The 17845-nt window shown below is 33.7% G+C and overlaps 1 protein-coding gene across 1 annotated transcript in view; it reads left to right on the plus strand.

Moving 5' to 3' along the window:
- Positions 1 to 7419: 7419 nt before the first annotated feature.
- The window catches only part of LOC126968628 (V-type proton ATPase 116 kDa subunit a 1), a 54921-nt gene continuing 44495 nt past the window's right edge, over positions 7420 to 17845 (plus strand). The window contains exon 1 of the mRNA XM_050813648.1: positions 7420 to 7576. The gene's annotated coding sequence lies outside the window, so the exon portion shown is untranslated. The remainder of the gene's footprint in view (positions 7577 to 17845) is intronic.

Genomic DNA, 17845 nt, shown 5'->3' on the forward strand with positions numbered 1-17845 from the left:
ATGTATTTAATTATGTCACTAGAATTGAGGCATGTAAAATGTACATATTATAATATTCTTGTGCTATAAGTCCAATATCTGTGACTTATGATGAACAGAAGGAAATAGAAACACCTAGAGATTATATTTTAGAAAATCACAATTATCGTTCTCCACAATTGGATTGAGAATTTTGCGACTGCGACGTAGTTACCTAGTACCTACCTAAACAGGGAAATATATGCCAAACATCGAAAACTTCGAGATGATGCATAACAATATTGTTGGGTCCAAATTGTATTACTATAAAGTATTAGGCGTCCGCGTCGGTTCAAACGTTGACTCTCACCGAACTTGAACACGACTCATACATTGGATGCAGCACCTTACAAACTAATTTGTTAATTAGATATATTACAGCCATTGTAAAATACTCTATTTGATTGAAAAGCGTGGCCGTTGTGTTTCTTGCATGTTCTTCTCACGAGCTCAACTTTTTACGAACATAATATTATGGTAAGTTCAGAGGCACATTAGCAAATTTTCCAGAAACTGTGATACTTAACCATTATGAGAAAAACAGAAGAAAACATGAAATTGTTATATCTAATAAGTACTCGATTAAAACGAGTAGTGTTGGACGATATAAGTATGTATTTTAATTAGGTATAGATATTTTAAAATAACGTATAGCTTAGTAACAAACTAAGAAATATAATTATCCCAACATACGTTAGTTGTTAATAAAACCTATAAATACGTAGGTCACACGTTTTGGGTAACTTAAAAAACAACATAATATTGTTATAACCAAAATATAATGTTTATTGCTTTTCAAAATAGTCCCCTTTACATTTTAAAAATTTAACAACGACAACTAAGTGTCCGGACTATCAATTCTTCGTGTAAAATTTTCCTAATTTGGCTTATATACCAATAGTCTTCGAATTGTCTCATAGGTAATCCGCGGGTTTTTTTTTTAATTAGCCGCTTAACAGTAGCCACATTATTTTCGTTGACGCCAGTTGAAGGTCGCCCTTCACGAAATTCGTCATGTAAAGAAACCCGACCTCTCTGAAATTCAGCAAACCATCGCCTCACGGTGCTAAAGCAAGGTGCTTCTCTCGCAAACGCATTTTAAAGACGAGCGGCACAGTCTTGCGGAGAGAGAGAAGTTTTAAAATCATAAAAAATCATCGCTCTATAATCTTTTCGACAATTCCATTTTCGTTGCGTACTTAAAATTTTGAAGTGTGATAAAAAACAATTGAAAAATGATTTCCCGCCAATTATTGTTATTTATTACTAAGAAGGTTGCAACGTTTTAAAAAAATATAACATTCGAAAATCAAATAGTTCCGATTAGCTAGAAATGCAAAACTTTTAGTGTGCCCTATGTATAGAAAGTAGATGGCGCTTATCACCTTAATAATATGTATTAAAAATAATTTTTATATTCGCGAGTCTAAGTGTCGCGAAACTAATTATGTCCCGAATCGTTCATATATTATGTTTATAAATTTAATTTGTTTAATCCTAGTGATTCTTGTTTTGCACATCGTAACAAAGCGACGATGTGATGTCATCGGCGTCAGGTCCAGAGATAATGTAACTGGGTAATAATAATAAAGCCATTTATTCCATATTTCTAAAATAAAGTGTACATTTGAAATATTATTAGTTTTTTTTGTTAGTAATATTTGCTTAATCTAGGTTTATTTTAGTATAATTGTTATTTAGTTACATTTTTAGATATGGATCCCAGATTGGGTAAAGGCCTCCTCCAACTTCATCCACAACTTTCTGTCAAGTGCTTTCTGCATCCATTCTTTTCCTGCTGATTGTGCTATGTCATCAGCCCATCGTTTTATTGGTCTTCCTACGTTTCGTTTTCCTGATATTGGACCCTCCCAACGTGTAATTTCTCTAGTCCACCTCCTGTCGGTATACCGTGCAATATGTCCAGCCCATTTCCATTTAAGTGCCAGTGCATGTGTGAGTGCATCGGTGATCTTGGTTTTCTGTCTTATCCTGGCGCTTCTTACTTTGTCTATCTTCCTTATTTTTAATAAGCTTCTTTCCATTGCTATTTGATTACTCGTAATCATCTGCTTGACTTTTTCTGTAAAGGTCCACGTTTGACAGCTGTACAATAAGCATGGTAGGACACTAGTACCCATTACTACTTTTTTCATGTGAAGATTGTAGTTGCCTTTTAAGATTTCTTTTAATGACCAGAATCTATTCCACGCTTTTGATACTCTTCTTGCTACTTCATCTTCGTTGTTAGAGTGATGGAAAGATACTCGTTTTCCTAAGTAAATATAGTTATCGACATAGTTTATAATATTGTCTCTTACATTTATTGGCTTCCTGTGACTGTTAGTCATTATCTTAGTCTTATTTGCATTTATTTCTAAACCGATTTTTATACTTTGTTGGTCAAGTGTCTGTATCATATCTTCTAAGTCTCTAGGTGTTTCAGCTATGATAGCGATATCATCGGCAAACCTTAGATGGCTTAGATAGCGATCGCCTATTTTGATCCCTTTTTGTGACCAGTCTACGTTTCGAAATATGCTCTCGAGCACGGCAATGAATAATCGGTGATAAGGAATCACCTTGTCTTGCACCTCTTTCTATCTTAATAGGTTTTCCCCTAGTTTCAAGTTTCACGCAACTTTGACTATTTTTGTAAATATATGTTAAAATATTGATATATGTTTGGTCGATTCCGGTAGCTTTCAATGCCTTCCAAATTGAATAGTGACTTATACTATCAAAAGCTTTACTATAGTCTATAAAAGCCACATATAATGGTCTTTTAAACTCACGTTATTTCTCTATAATTTGCTCTAAAGCCTGGATGTGGTCGGTAGTGTAGAAACCCTGGCGGAAGCCTGCTTATATAAGTAATATTATCAGTGTTTGTCCATTATAATCTAACAGCATGTATATTTGTTTCAGGTATAATAAGAAAATAAATCTGTTTTGATTCTGGGCACCGGTCATTACTATAATCACTTGTAAATTCGTTTACACCGATCAAATGACACACTCTAAGCTTGTTGGTCTACTGAAACGTGACATTGGCGAGTTGTGGTGCCCCTTCCACAGAAGCCACTAGAAAGAATAGAATAGAATAGAATATTCACTTTGTTTGCTACCAATGAAACCGAGCCATCTGAAGATGTAAAGTTACCTCGGCTTCGATGTTTTTTTTTTTGAGAAACGATGAATAAAGAAATAAATACATTACACTCCAATATAAATTAACGCCTGCTACAAAATTTTAGGCAAATACTTCTAAGTATACGCTGTTTATTTTCATATCATATCAAATCAAATCAAAATCAGTTTATTCACGTAGGTCACGGAAATGACACATAAATGTCAAAAAAAATTTTTTTTCTTATTGAATCTACCGCTACTTCACCTTACTTTTGATCACAAGAGTAGAGAAATAATTGCATAATTACTACTAACAGTACATTATGTACTGAAAGAAAAAAAATTAACTCAGATTTTGAATACTTACCTCATTGCCCGAAAAGTTCATAAAAATGAGTTCTTATGGATGATTTTGGAAGAGGAGGACAAATTGGCTAATATACGGGTCACCTAATCATCTGTGTTCGCCGCGGCGCACCGCGCGGTGAAATCAAAAAAGCATTGCCGACCTTAAAATGCTTCCAATAATATATGAATTCGAAAACACGTTGGTACGTGGCGAGTGAGGATCGAACCAGGGGATCCATGGTGAGGGTGAACGGTTCAACCTATTGCGCCAAAGTTAAAGTAACTTATTTCGGAGTTTAGCCAGAGCAAACTGACACCCATATTCTAAGACGTAAACTCGAAAGTCCCTCGACTCGAACTCAGTCGAGGAGGCCTCAAGGAATGACTTGAAAGGACCTCAAGTTTGGTATTCATATTTGTCAGTTTGAGGAATTCATTAGGATCCTCGAATGAGTGTGAGTCGAGGTTAAACTCAGGAATTACGTCATCGTTTTGGAGGAATGCTAACCTCATTATTGACGATTTTTTATCTGTGGCTTTCAACTTCTTGTGTCAAGTGATTAGTGAAGTGTCAAATGAAAGCGAACACACAAATAAACAAATTTTGACGCAGCGTAATTCGAATTCCTTAAAAGCACTTGAAAAGAAAACCCATGTTTTGCGCAAAAAATACTGTGATATTTGTGAAGTGGGTAGCTTGGAGAAGATTATGAGGCAGTAAGGAAAAAAAAATTTAAAACTCGTTGCTCTTTACAATGTCCGTGTTCTTCACAATATATTGATTCCATTCTCGCCTCGTGGTCACACCAGTGCGACTACAAGTATTTTTTTTCCTCGTCGTCACACCACGGGTTTTATTATAGTTTAGATAATGAATGATTGTGGAAGGTGTTGTGGCTCCCCCTACTAGGGCTAAGATCAGAGGGCTCAGGTCTTTTAGTGTGTTTGTCTCCTTACTAGTCTCCCACACAAGTGATAGTCTGTTGTTTTAACACAACAAACATTTATTTAAATTTTATGTTCTTATAAGTATAAATAACATTGTGTAATTATAAATAAGCATAGCATGAAACATTTCCCGGCACCGTAAAAAGCCAAAATAAACCCAAGAATGCTCCCCAATTTTTTTTTTAATGAAAATAAGGGATGAAACGAGCAGGACGTTCAGCTGATGGTAATTAATACGCCTTGCCCATTACAATGCAGTGCCGCTCAGGATTCTTAAAAAACCCCAAATATTCCGAGCGGCACTACAAATGCGCTCGTCTCCTTGAGAGTCTCATTTGTTTAACTTCACTAGCTACGGCGCCCATCAGACCGAAACACAGTAATGCTTACACACTGCTTCACGGCAGAAATAGGCGCCGTTGTGGTACCCATAATCTAGCCGGCATCCTGTGCAAAGGAGCCTCACACTGGTAAATAAAATTGTCGCCAATAAAAGTGAAACATCATGTCTCCGACGAATATGCATACATTCACCTATTTAACAAGCTTGTTTACCTTTAACGAGTTGCGGAGGGAAGCTGCGTAAGTATCAGTGCTGGCAACATGGCGACAGAATCACGAGATAGCACTCATCTAACACTATCAGCTGATAGTGAGCACATAGGCGAAGCACGATTGTTGCGACCTTAAACAATCCTTGAGTTATTTAAGTACATTTTAAAACGTTCAACAGTCTATGTTTTTTATAAATCAGAGTAATATTATTGATACTTTTCATAGTTATTTATGCAACTGTTGTGTAATAAGGGGTATTAAAACACGAATGTGGGTTTATCTCACGAGGCGAAGCCGAGTGTGATAATAGTATCACATGAGTGTTTTAATACCTGATTATCAACAGTTGCATACAAGACTTTATCTACACCCAGAATATGAATCCTCTAAAAGATTCTGAAACAGATAGCTTACTGCTAACATTAAAACAGCCAGTCCTAGTAGTTACCTAATATCATCCATTACTACAAATAAACTAAGTACTTATTAATGAAAGAATTATTTATCTTAGTAGTACTTAATTTACATTTTGTATATTGCAATAATTAAAATTCACTTGAATATTATGTTCTTTTGCAGCGTTTAAAATCGCTCATTTTTTGTGAACAAAACAATAAAAATATCGAAGAAAAATGGCGGGGATTCGAATAACCTACTTTTTTTTACAGCGCGCGACGTTCTGGTAGTGTGGAACGCGCGTAAACGAAAATGTTCTTTTTTTGAAAATCATACAGATACCACGCATCGAGCAATAAGAATGTGGCTGTATGTTAAAACTCTTTAAGCATGAAGGGATTGAAAAAAAAAGGAGTGTTGTTATGAAATTCAGTACAACATTACAACACTCGTTGATGTTGAAGATGTAATGGTTATTAGAACATAGGGTGTTTTAATGTTAGCAATAAGCTAACTGTTTCAGAATCTTTAATAGAGGATTTAAAGCATGGGTGTAGATAAAATTACTAACGGTTTATCGTCAGCTAGTTTGGTAGACTTGAAGGTACTGTATTACACTAAAAGTGTACAAGGAAATGGGTTTTTACTCAATTGAATTATATATTACCTATCACAAAAGTACAAAAAAATATTATACTCCGCACATACTATACCTTCTTCTTGATGAAATATGTGTGCCTCTAGAATATTTAATACTCTTTATATTTTTTAATGGAAGTTAAATTTATTTATTTCAATAAAAACAAACATAAACAATACTAGTTATGTCTCCTTTTAAGAATGAAATACCTGTAGAAGGAGGCCCCGCTTCGTTATTCCACTAATTTCATTAGCCACTGCGTCCTTCAAACCAAAATACAAATACTGCCAATAATTTTGTTGATCTCCTATGCAAAGGCCGAATAAGTATCTGTTTGTTTAATATTCTGTAGACATGTATACAATATCGTCACCTTTTAGTTCTTAATTTTCATTATTATAACACTAGAAATAAGGGATTACTTGTAACTAATTCTAGTAGGCTTCAAAAGATACATAATAGCTTTAAGGGTAAATGTATATACTTCTATAATAAAGTCCCAGCCACTGTTCAGGCATTATCTATAAATAAATTTAAATATTTTATAAAAAAAATGGCTCCGTCTTAAATCCTATTACTCCCCTGCTGAATATCTAAATGACCGCACAGCCTGGGACTAGATTGTGATTCTTTTATAGAGATAGAAATGACTGTACAATATTGTATATTTTTATTGAAAAGAGCACAAAAAAGGAATTCTGGGAGAGTTTCTTGCGCCGCTTCTTCTCTCTCAGAGCGCCATTTGTATTTAATAATTATTAGAAATGACATCAAAAAGAATTCTAAAGGAATCAATTTTGAGAAAATAAATGCCTTTTCATGATACAGATAGTCGTACGCATGCATGTTATACTATATAAAGAAGATTCTTTTATCGGAGTTACTATTCAAATATTGAAATCATGAAATATTTATCTAAACAATCGAAAGTCTTATCCATACTATCGTATGGCTTTCGCAATGGCTGACGAGCTATATTTCAGGATATTTTAGTCGGTATACCTGGCACTTGCGCAGCGCATCGCTCATTACTCTACTATGTATGATTACTCTAGTGTTGCAAGAGAGTGTAATTATTAAGTATGTGAGAGAGAATGAGAGACTATTTATTACTCTTGCCTTAGTTATATCTGTATCCCAAATTAAAAAAAAATTGTTGCAGGTTGAAATATAAAAGGAACGTGTTTCCGTTAAAAAGAAAAGAATAAAAAAAGAAAGGTACAAATTTAAAAAAATTGGGCTGTGATTAACTGAACAAGTCAATTGTATGTCAATTGAAGCCATAAGGTCCAAAAAGCAGCAATACACGTAATGTTACCGACTAAATAAATAAATTAAGAATATAATGATCACATCACGATTTATCAAGTACATGAGTGATGAGATAACTTGCGCGTCACTTCTCGCGAGTCTGTACTCTGTACTGGGTCACATGTCAAGAGCTACCAACATTGCCGTGTTGAAGCATTCAGTTCGCTTATGCGCGTGCGCCGCGCAAAACGTCGTGTTCGTTCATACAGAAACAAACAACGGTCACTGGTGCGTAATTATTCAATTTTACATTTATAAATTTATACCTATAATGTATAAAAAGTTTTTATTCATATTTTGTGTGTGTCTACAGCTTATGTACTTAATAATTAGGATTGGAATTAGTTTTGTACGCCCGTCGACCGGTATGCAATCGAAGCGACATTGTAATGTACAGAAAAATGCTATAGAATTAATAAATTATTTTACTTTACTACGTACTTTTGTAATTATGCGATGCATTAACTTATGCAGCTATAATTTGGATGCAAATTACAATCATTATAATAGAATAACTACGACTCCATATTTTAAGTTAAGTATTCGAAAATTTTATGTTGTACCTAGAAAGGAATGCACAATATTTTCTTTGAAGCCTGAGCTAAAACGAGCCCCTATCGTGATGTGTGTAACATAATATTGCTGCTATTTGAATTTACAATTATTCTCCTTTCTGTCTTTAATTAACAGTATTCATCCATTAATTTATCATCATAATTTAAATTACGGATTTTGCGCTGAGAATGAAGTGTATTTAACGTACGTACGTTACTCCATGTAACATTGGAATGAATTGTTTTTTTAAAAGGAAAAAAAAAACGCCTAATAGGGGACACGCTGTGCAACGAGCACACTGTAAGGCACGCAAAGCTTTGGGAAAAATATAAAATAGGTAGGTACCTAACGTAAATTTTTCAAAATAATCATAAAATGAAATAGGAAGTACAGATTACTTGAGTTCTAATTTTTTTTTAATTTTATGACCTGGTAACTACGACAAAGGAATAAAAGTATTTTATTTTGATTTTAGAAGTTAATATATTAAAACACAAAAGTTGAAAAATACTGGCGTTTTACTAATGTTTAAGTAGGAATATTTAAAATCTCATTTATTACTAGAGTTTTGTCTTTGATTTTAGATCTTGTGACTTCAAAAACAATTCATCTCATTATGTTGTACAATTTAAGTGATTTGACAACTAAATTAATTAATTATAGGCTGAAGAAACGATATACTAATGTTCAAGTCGTTATTAATTAATTAAAATAGTTTTTAATGATGACTACAGATAAAATATGTGGGTTAATTAATTATAAGCTTATAGCTATGTATGTACATATATTACGTGCAGAGGGTAACCAAGGTTTTTTTTAAATATACATACCTAATTATATTGGATCCAGTATTGAAATTATACAAATACCAGGAGGACTATCTGTTATTAGAAAAAACGGATAATAAAGAATTGCATACTTGAATTAGGCAGAAAGGGACAAAACTCGTATGTAGGAGATTAAGGCGAAGAGAAAGCGAAAACACGCAAACAAGGTGTTTTTCGACAAGTTTTGTGGTGAAAATATAGCATTTGGAGCTATGAACACTACTTTATCCTGTTACACATACCATTAAGTCTTACTTGTAGGTTGCTAATGCTTGCTGTTAGTTAAACTTAACACTCCAGAGCTATTATGAATTACCAGTTTTGTTTGCAGTTAAACAAGTTTTTTCTCGGCATGATGCATTTGTTTAGTATACTGCTCTCATAAAAGTCGTTCTTATAGCTTTTACTTTTTTGTGTTGGTACATTTATTAAGATTAGTAATCAATAATGAGGATTGCAAGCAATTAAACTGTTTGCGCCTGTTAAAATGTTAAATTTACGACGCAAGAATTTTGAAAATATTGGCTTTGTTACATAGGAGGCGTGAACTCATATCGCTCAAGGTCGCCGGCATTTAGTGTCGCCTTAAACTTATTAGACCCTGAAATGGGGCCTATTTATCGGCCCCCTACTAACTAAAAACCTCTATGCTGTCAGCTCTAAAGGACAGCATAGTGGACAGCGACATAGGACGTGGGCCGTGAGGCCGGAAATAATAAGCAACAACAGAACCTCGGATCTTCTGCGTGCTTGTGGGTTGTAGAGAAGATCACTTACGATCTAATATGATCTGATAGTCCGTTGGCTTTTGATAAAAGAGATAGCACACCCGCCGGCGATTACGGCGATTTATATTGTAATGTATATAAGTGTGTATGTTATTAAGTGTATATATTTATCTGTATGTATGTTTGAATAATTATATTTCCTTATAAACAGAAGATAAATCATACAGCAACAGCTTATAAGTAAATACCATTTATTTTTAACAAAAGACACAATGTTTGCTTACTGGTGTTATTCACCTGTGAATATATTATTATTAATTATCAATATTACATTTCAAAAACTATCAACGATACTATGGTGATATATATATATATAAATATTAAATTAACGAAATCGGAACGCACCCCTACTTATGAAATTATTTATTTATTTATTATTTTTAATCGTGTACTTACCGCTATTACAAACAGTATTACATAACACAAATAGGTTAAAAAAGTATACCTACATCTATTTACCATTGAAAGTTTTCGCATATAAGAAACTGTGTTACAAATAATGAACAAAAAACAAAAAAGAAGAAGAAGTAATACATTAAAAGTATGGAAAAGACAAAATGGATGCCAATTATAGTAGTATTTAGGTAAACGACGGGTTTCTCAAATGATTAGTGCAAACATTAACGCGTTAGTTAAAATATGATAATGTGATCGCGCATTCAGAGCATATCGAACCTTGCCTAATATCTGATATCCTGTACTCGGCTATAGCTCATACAATACTATCCATTTCATCTCTATAACATAGTTCGTCGAAAATGATGTTAGAAACTCAAAAAATGGTACAAAATATCCGACTTTTATTCGGATACAGTAATAATAATTTTGCAATGCACAAATTATTCTTTTTATTATATCGAAAGGTTATACGTATATTGTTCAAAAGGTTTTTTTAATGACAATAAGGGACGAGACGAGCAGGACGTTCAGATGATGGTAATTTATACGCCCTGCCTATTAAAATGTATTGCCGCTCAGGATTCTTGTAAAAACAAAAAATTCTGATCGACACTACAATTGCGCTCGTCACCTTGAGAGATAAGATGTTAAGTCTTATTTGCCCAGTAATTTCACTAGCTACGGCGTCCTTCAGACCGAAACACAGTAAAGCTTACACATTACTGCTTCACGGCTGAAATAGGCGCCGTTGTGGTACCTATAATCTAGCCGGCATCCTGTGCAAAGGAGCCTCCCATTGGTGAAATTGATACGCCCTGTCCATTACAATGTACCGCCGCTCAGGATTCTGGAAAAAACAAAAAATTCTGAGCGAAACTACAATTGCGCTCGTCACCTTGAGAGTGGTTTATTATATTAGATGTTAAGTCTCATTTGCCCAGAAATTTCACTAGCTACGACGCATCTTACGAAACCCGAAGACCCTATACTTTTTAAGTCCCGGAGGAGCACAGGAAAAAAAAAAGCTGCTGTATTGGAAATATTGTACATACATACTTTACTATACTAACATGCTTTCCTTGGTGAATACACCAACATACAGCGACGCTCAATACAACCAAGTAGTAGAAGTATAGGCGAGTAGGGTTGTCAACCGTAATCTAAAATAGATTATTGTACATGTATTTCATCTAGGTAACTCCATAATCTATAGCACTGAGAGTACGCTCGAACACACTTTTACATTTTTTAGCATATGCCTATTCACATAACAATAATACTTTCTATTTACTGAACTTTCACCTAGTACAGGTCAGTTAAGGATTTTACGAAATTCCACCCGCAAGAGTTTTTTTTTATGAACATAACGTAGTGCCGACAACAATTATTGTAGTGCCGCTTAGAATTGTTGGGTTATTCAAGAATCCTGAGCGGCACTGCATTGTAATGGCAAGGGCGTATCAATTACCATAAGCTGAACGTCCTGCTCGTCTTGTCGTGAAAAAAAAATCTGTTGGGGCAGCTAGTTCTAAAATATATAATGTTGTTAGCGGTCTAAGAGCTTTTAAATAGTCTACTGTATATTAAAATAATTGCTATAAATAAGGTGTTATTTTATATTGTTCGTTTAAGTATTTTGCTGGATAATTTAAGTATTCATTATTTCGGTAGTTAAAGCATAGACTAACCCCGTTATTCATAATGGTCCGCTAACTTAAAACAGCCGCTAAGGAGTGTTTTTTCTCATTCTGACTTAGGTCAATAGAAGAAGACAGATTGAGAATTAGCAATGCTTTAAGTTAGCAGACCATTATGAATAAGGGGGTTACAATAAACTAGTGTATGACCAACAAAGTGTACAAGCAAAGAACATCTATAATAACCTAAACACATGATCGGATTAGTTCGGCCAAACCATCGGACGCGGTCAAGTAGCGGATAGCATTGTCTATCGCACACAATTATTATTATTATCGTCCGGGCCGTACGAGTACGACGCCGGATCATTTGGTGCCCGCCAAAACGTCCGATGGTCCGCCGTACACAAATCCGACCATGTGTTTAGGTTATAACGGAGATACAGCAAGATAGAAAAGTAAAGCTCTAAAATCAATTGTTACTTTAACCGATTTTGAGTGACATGTTGTTTACAGTCAGAGAAATTACCCCTGTTTACCATTGTGGTCGGAACCCCTATCTTAGCCAAGTTGCCTGACCACTGGGCTAAAAGGTCGTCAGGTATGAACGGCTGTTGTTAAGGTTGTATAGTCTAATTTATAATGATATCAATCCTGTATCTGGGCTAAGGTCAACGACAGTTAATTAAGTCACTTGTTCGCGATTTAAATACAATATTTATTTCTAAGCGTAATATAATTCATGAACAATATAGCCCAGTGCTTATGATTATTATTGTTGGGGATATGAGCACTTGAATGTATTGTGCTCCCTATATGACCACACACGCCCTAGCGATGACTATGCTCACTGTGTTTTTTTTTATTAAAATATGGGATGAGACGAGCAGGATGATCTGGTGATGGTAATTGATATGCCCTGCCCATAATGATGCAGTGCCGCTCAGGACTCTTGAAAAACCCAAAAAAATCTGAGCGGCAATACAATTGCCATGACCTTGACACATAAGATGTTAAGTCTCATATAACACAGTAATTATGAGTCAGTATTAAAAATACATACAACTTCAAATTTTCACCCATCTACGATCAACAGTTACTTTTGTATCGCGATTTTAATATCGGCAATACAACGTTTGCTGGGTCAGCTAGTTTATTTATAATAATATGTATTTTTCCATTACAACATGGCTTGAAATTCATGTGCAATTTGGTATACAAATATTGTAGCTATTTAACAAATTTAATTTATGTGCCAAAGTTTATAAACGATTCGGGACTCAAACGGCGCTTCTCAGGGAATGATGCATGATTCTTTAATCTTGGTATGTCTGTTCTGGGACAATGGGTCCTTGGGGGTCGTGGAGGTCTTTGGCGTAGGCCTTAGTCCAGCAGTGGACGTCTTCCAGCTGATATAATGGTGATGATAATGAAAGAAGCGTATTTTGTCAAGTGATCCGAAAATCATATAAACATTAGTCTCAGTTTTTCCACCTTTTATCTGTGAAAAATGTGATGTGGCCTTCTGTTTATGTATCGCGAATAGATAACATTATTAGAATTCATTAGAGTCATGAGAAACATTTATATATATATATACATATTATATATTTATACTAGCGGACTCGACAGTCGTTGTTATGTATATAATAAATAAAAGAATGTTTTTATATGAATTTGTCAATAATATATCATAACATCAAAAATTACTTCGTATAATATGCACCCTGCTGTCGTAACGAAATTGTTTCACAGCAGAACTGTCAAACCGTGCGTCAATAAATTCTCTCATAGAAATTATGTATGGACACATCAAAGGAAAAACAAATTTGTTGTTTTTATTTAATTTAGCAGCATTTTCCTATTTATTCACCTTTTAAACCTTCTCTGGACTTCCACAAATAATTCAAGACCTAAATTTGTCAAATCGGTCCAGCCGTTCTCGAGTTTTAGCGAGACTAACGAACATCAATTCATTTTTATATGTATATAGATAGCCTATATGTTATTCTGGTGTGTAAGCTATATTATTGCAAAGTTTCATCAAAATCCATTCAGTAGTGTTTGCGTTAAAGAAGTTCAAACATACATCCAGACATACAAACTTTCACATTTATAATATTAATAGGACTAGCTGCCGGACAGACTTCGATCTGTCCAAACTTAATAGTAAAATTTAAATAAATATACGTTATATCTCAACAATAAAGGACGAAAGCATACAAAATAAGTTTTCTATTTCCTTTACTGAATTATACTTTATAAATCTGATGATACTCATTCCAATGCTTTCCCGGCCGGTACCGCCGCAACCGCTATGTCCCTGCATTTTAAAACTGTAATCTCATCGAAAATATTCATTAAATACATTTCTAGTAAAGAGTAAATGGTAAAAAATGGTACTTGTGGGCTATGCCTTAGTTCTAGATTATTAGATAGATAGATTTTTCTTACTTTTTAAGGTGTACAATACTGTCAGTAGGTACATTGTTTTGATCTATCTGGTAGAATTCAGCCAGCGTTTGCAATGTAAGCGCAAAAAAATTGTTTCATTACGACATCACATTAGAAACCATTAAAACTATCAGTATTTCTTTACTATGTTATGCATATAAACCTTCCTCTTGAATCGCTCTATGTTTTAAAAAAAACCGCATCAAAATCCATTGTTTGAAACAGAGAGTATGAATTAGATCTTTCATTTTCTAACTACTTTCTCATCTGGTAGTAATTAAAAATACTAGTCAACTGCGAGTCGAATCACACACGAAAAAGACCGATTTATTGTTGGTTGGCTGGTTATCATGAGGAATTGCCAATTTCGTTCACTTTACGCTTTTACGTAAATCGCTAGTGCGTCGCCCCGCCCTATTCACTCTCCGCCATTTGCATCGGTAGGATTCGTACATTGATACACTTACATTAGCAAGGTATGTCCATAATTCTAGCGGATTTTTGAAAAGTTTAATATTAATTGATTAATTCTGTTGTTTCCAGTACCACTCACTGTTTAATTAAGATCGCTATAGTATTCCACTAGTTTTTTTTGGAAAATTAAAACTAGTTATTTATAACAAAAGTTTATAGTATTTATTGTGAGTTAATGCAACATTTTCAAATCTTGGTCTCTGTATGTTGTAATAAATACAATAGTAATAGGCACTGTCAAATTACAGTTTTCTAGCTGTACAGATTGTTCGTATATGATTATATAGAAGACTAAAGTGACTAAAGGCCTTACAAATAAACTTGGTATAAAGTTATACCTCAGAATAAACCAAGCATATGCAAAATGTTTAAAAATAGACGTTTTGCTTGTGATTGGTTTATTCGGACGTATCACGTTTCCCGAATTTATTTGCGAGGCTGGTTGACATTCGGAAAACTTCAGACTTATCATTGTATTGACAGTATTATCAGCGATATAGTCAACATTCTACATATTCTTGGTTTATTGTAACGTATAAATCTATACCAAGTTTTATTTTAAGGCCGTAAAAATATAATTTAATCTATTGCCAATCGATGTCAGAATTTGAGATAGCTTGATGAATTACTTGTCGACGATAAGTATGTGTAGATAGTGCGTGATGTGTCGTTTATGTAAGATAGCAGAAAAGTGATATTTCCATGTTTTATCACAAACAGCAATGTCACTGATAAATGAGTTGACGGGGTGTTTGACGATAGCATTGAATTTGTTTATATACCTCGTCGAGGAAATCTTTTAATATCTGAACCCATAGAAATACGATTAATACTATTTTCTCCCTTTTTTAGTATTTTTCTCAAATATTTAGTATTTATCTGTTTGTTTTTTTACTATTTTTATCTCTCTCTTTTCCAACGTTTCTCTCGTGGCTATATCTGTTTTGTGTTTAGTAGCTTGGTTGTAAGATTTTTTTATTGTTTTGCCCATTAATATATATAATATAAAATTTAGAACGAATTTAAATAATGTGTTACGAAAGAATTGCTAAAAAACGTTTGTATGGTAAACACATACAACATAAATGACTTCCTTAATGATAGAACAGATTGGGAATTGAACATCGCCAGTCGTGGAAATGTTCAACTGGATATTTGAAGTTCGTTTACTTATTTTGTTATAATGAATATCGATTAATTTCCATTGCTTAGTTAGGGTTTTTCAAATTTGGTTAAATAAACACTTTAACTAATGATTGGTGATTTAATCATTTGCTAAGCTATTAATTAGTGTGATATATTATTAGACCTAACAAAAAATCCGTTAATAAATGGTGACGTATCTAGATGATATTATTATAGTTATGTGAGTTTTCATCCAACATTCTGCCACCGTCGCGGAAGGTATTTTCTTTATGACAATAAGGGACAAGACGAGCAGGTCGTTCAGCTGATGGTAGCTGTAACGCCATACCCATTACAATGCAGTGCTGCTCAGCATTCTTGAAAAACCCAAAAATTCTGAGGGCCTCTACAACTGCGCTGGTCGACAGTAATTATTATGTTGTGGTTTATTGATAGCGTTGATTTCGTCAAATTATATTATATTACCTTTTTTGACCAGTGAGAGGCTCCTTTGTACAGGATGCCGGCTAGATTATGGGCACCACAACGGCGCCTATTTCTGCCGTGAAGCAGTAATGTGTGAGTGTTACTGGGCTAATGAGATATATAACATCTTATATCTCAACGTAGTAGTAAAATAATACAAGCTGAATACTTGAATATTTAAATGTTATTCTACAATACAAAAATAATTTATCAGGACAATGTAAGCACCTCAAACAGTGATAAAAAAAACAATTATTAATGTGAGAAAACTAATAATGAGCAACGTATTCAATTTTGTTTACTTAAAAAGTGCTGAATTATTTTACTATGTGTGACTGGTGAGACGTATTTTATGTGTTGTCATGCGGCTGAGATGTTCTCAGCCGCACTATTTGTAATTCAAATTCAAATTCAAATATTTTTATTCAAAGCAGGATTTAATATCACTTATTGAACGTCAAAAACTACCACCCATTCAAAAGAGACTGCCTCAGACCTGAGAAGAATGGGCGCAAGAAACTCAGCGGGTTTTTTTTTTTATATAAAATATGGATTACAATGTAATATCGTACAATAAACATTTATAATTAAAGAATTTATTTATAATTAATTTAGTCCGTGGTGTCATTAAGAAAATCGTTTATGCTATAATAACCTTTCCCACACAAACGTTTTTTAACAATTCTTTTAAATTTCGTAACACATTTGTTTTGTACATTTTCTGGGATCATATTGTAGAAGCAAATACATCGCCCAACAAAAGACTTACTAAGTTAAGTTACTTTGTTTGTTCCTCGTGTTAACATTATGAAAGTCACAGTTTCTAGAAAATTCCTAATATTATTGAAGATATAGGTACTTCTTTTTTTAAATTTGACACCCTGACGTTAGCTAGTCACCCAGACCATTTGTATCATACTTCAGCTACTAAGCCTCTTGTAACTCATATGTCTACTGAACCACAACCAATGGACGAGAATTAATACCGTTTACCGTTTAATGCCGTTTTCAATAACCTATCTACCCTTAGTTTAACTTACTAGAGGTAGACAAATCTATCCTTTTACGCTTACTTACATTTCATAACCTATCGACATAACTATATAACATGACACAGATAAGATCATGACATTAAACGGTGATAGCATATATCCGCAACTAGAGATACGTTATGGCCGTAAATAAATTTCAACTAGCTGACCCGTCAAATTATTTTTAGAGTTAGACCGTTTCTGAGACATTGCAACAATAGTTTTTTTTTTAAATAAACGTAGCCTAAGTTACTCCTTATTACATCAGCTACCTGCCAATAAAAGTCCCGTCAAAATCGGTTCAGCCATTTCAGAGATTAGCCGGAACAAACAGACAGACAGACGGACAAAAATTGTAAAAAATGTTATTTTGGTGTATGTACCGTATATATATTCATATACATGTAGTAAAATACAGTTATTTCAATATTACAAACAGACACTCCAATTTTATTTATATGTATAGATATAAGTATAATTTCAATTTATATATACAAGTTTAAAAAAAAAACTAAGTTGTCTCCAATTGTATAAAAATCATTTCATGATATTTAATTACACGTTATTTAACTAAATTATGCGGTGTAATAATATTTTCGTTGGTTGCTTTCAATACCTTATTTCTTACAATATTTTTTTTTCTACAAACGTAAAATACCACGAGGAACAATTTTTTTTAAGGAGTTTTGCTTTACAATATTATAAAGAAGAATAACTGCTT

The sequence above is a fragment of the Leptidea sinapis genome, chromosome 1, assembly GCF_905404315.1.
Source record: "Leptidea sinapis chromosome 1, ilLepSina1.1, whole genome shotgun sequence".
Lineage (NCBI taxonomy): Eukaryota > Metazoa > Arthropoda > Insecta > Lepidoptera > Pieridae > Leptidea > Leptidea sinapis.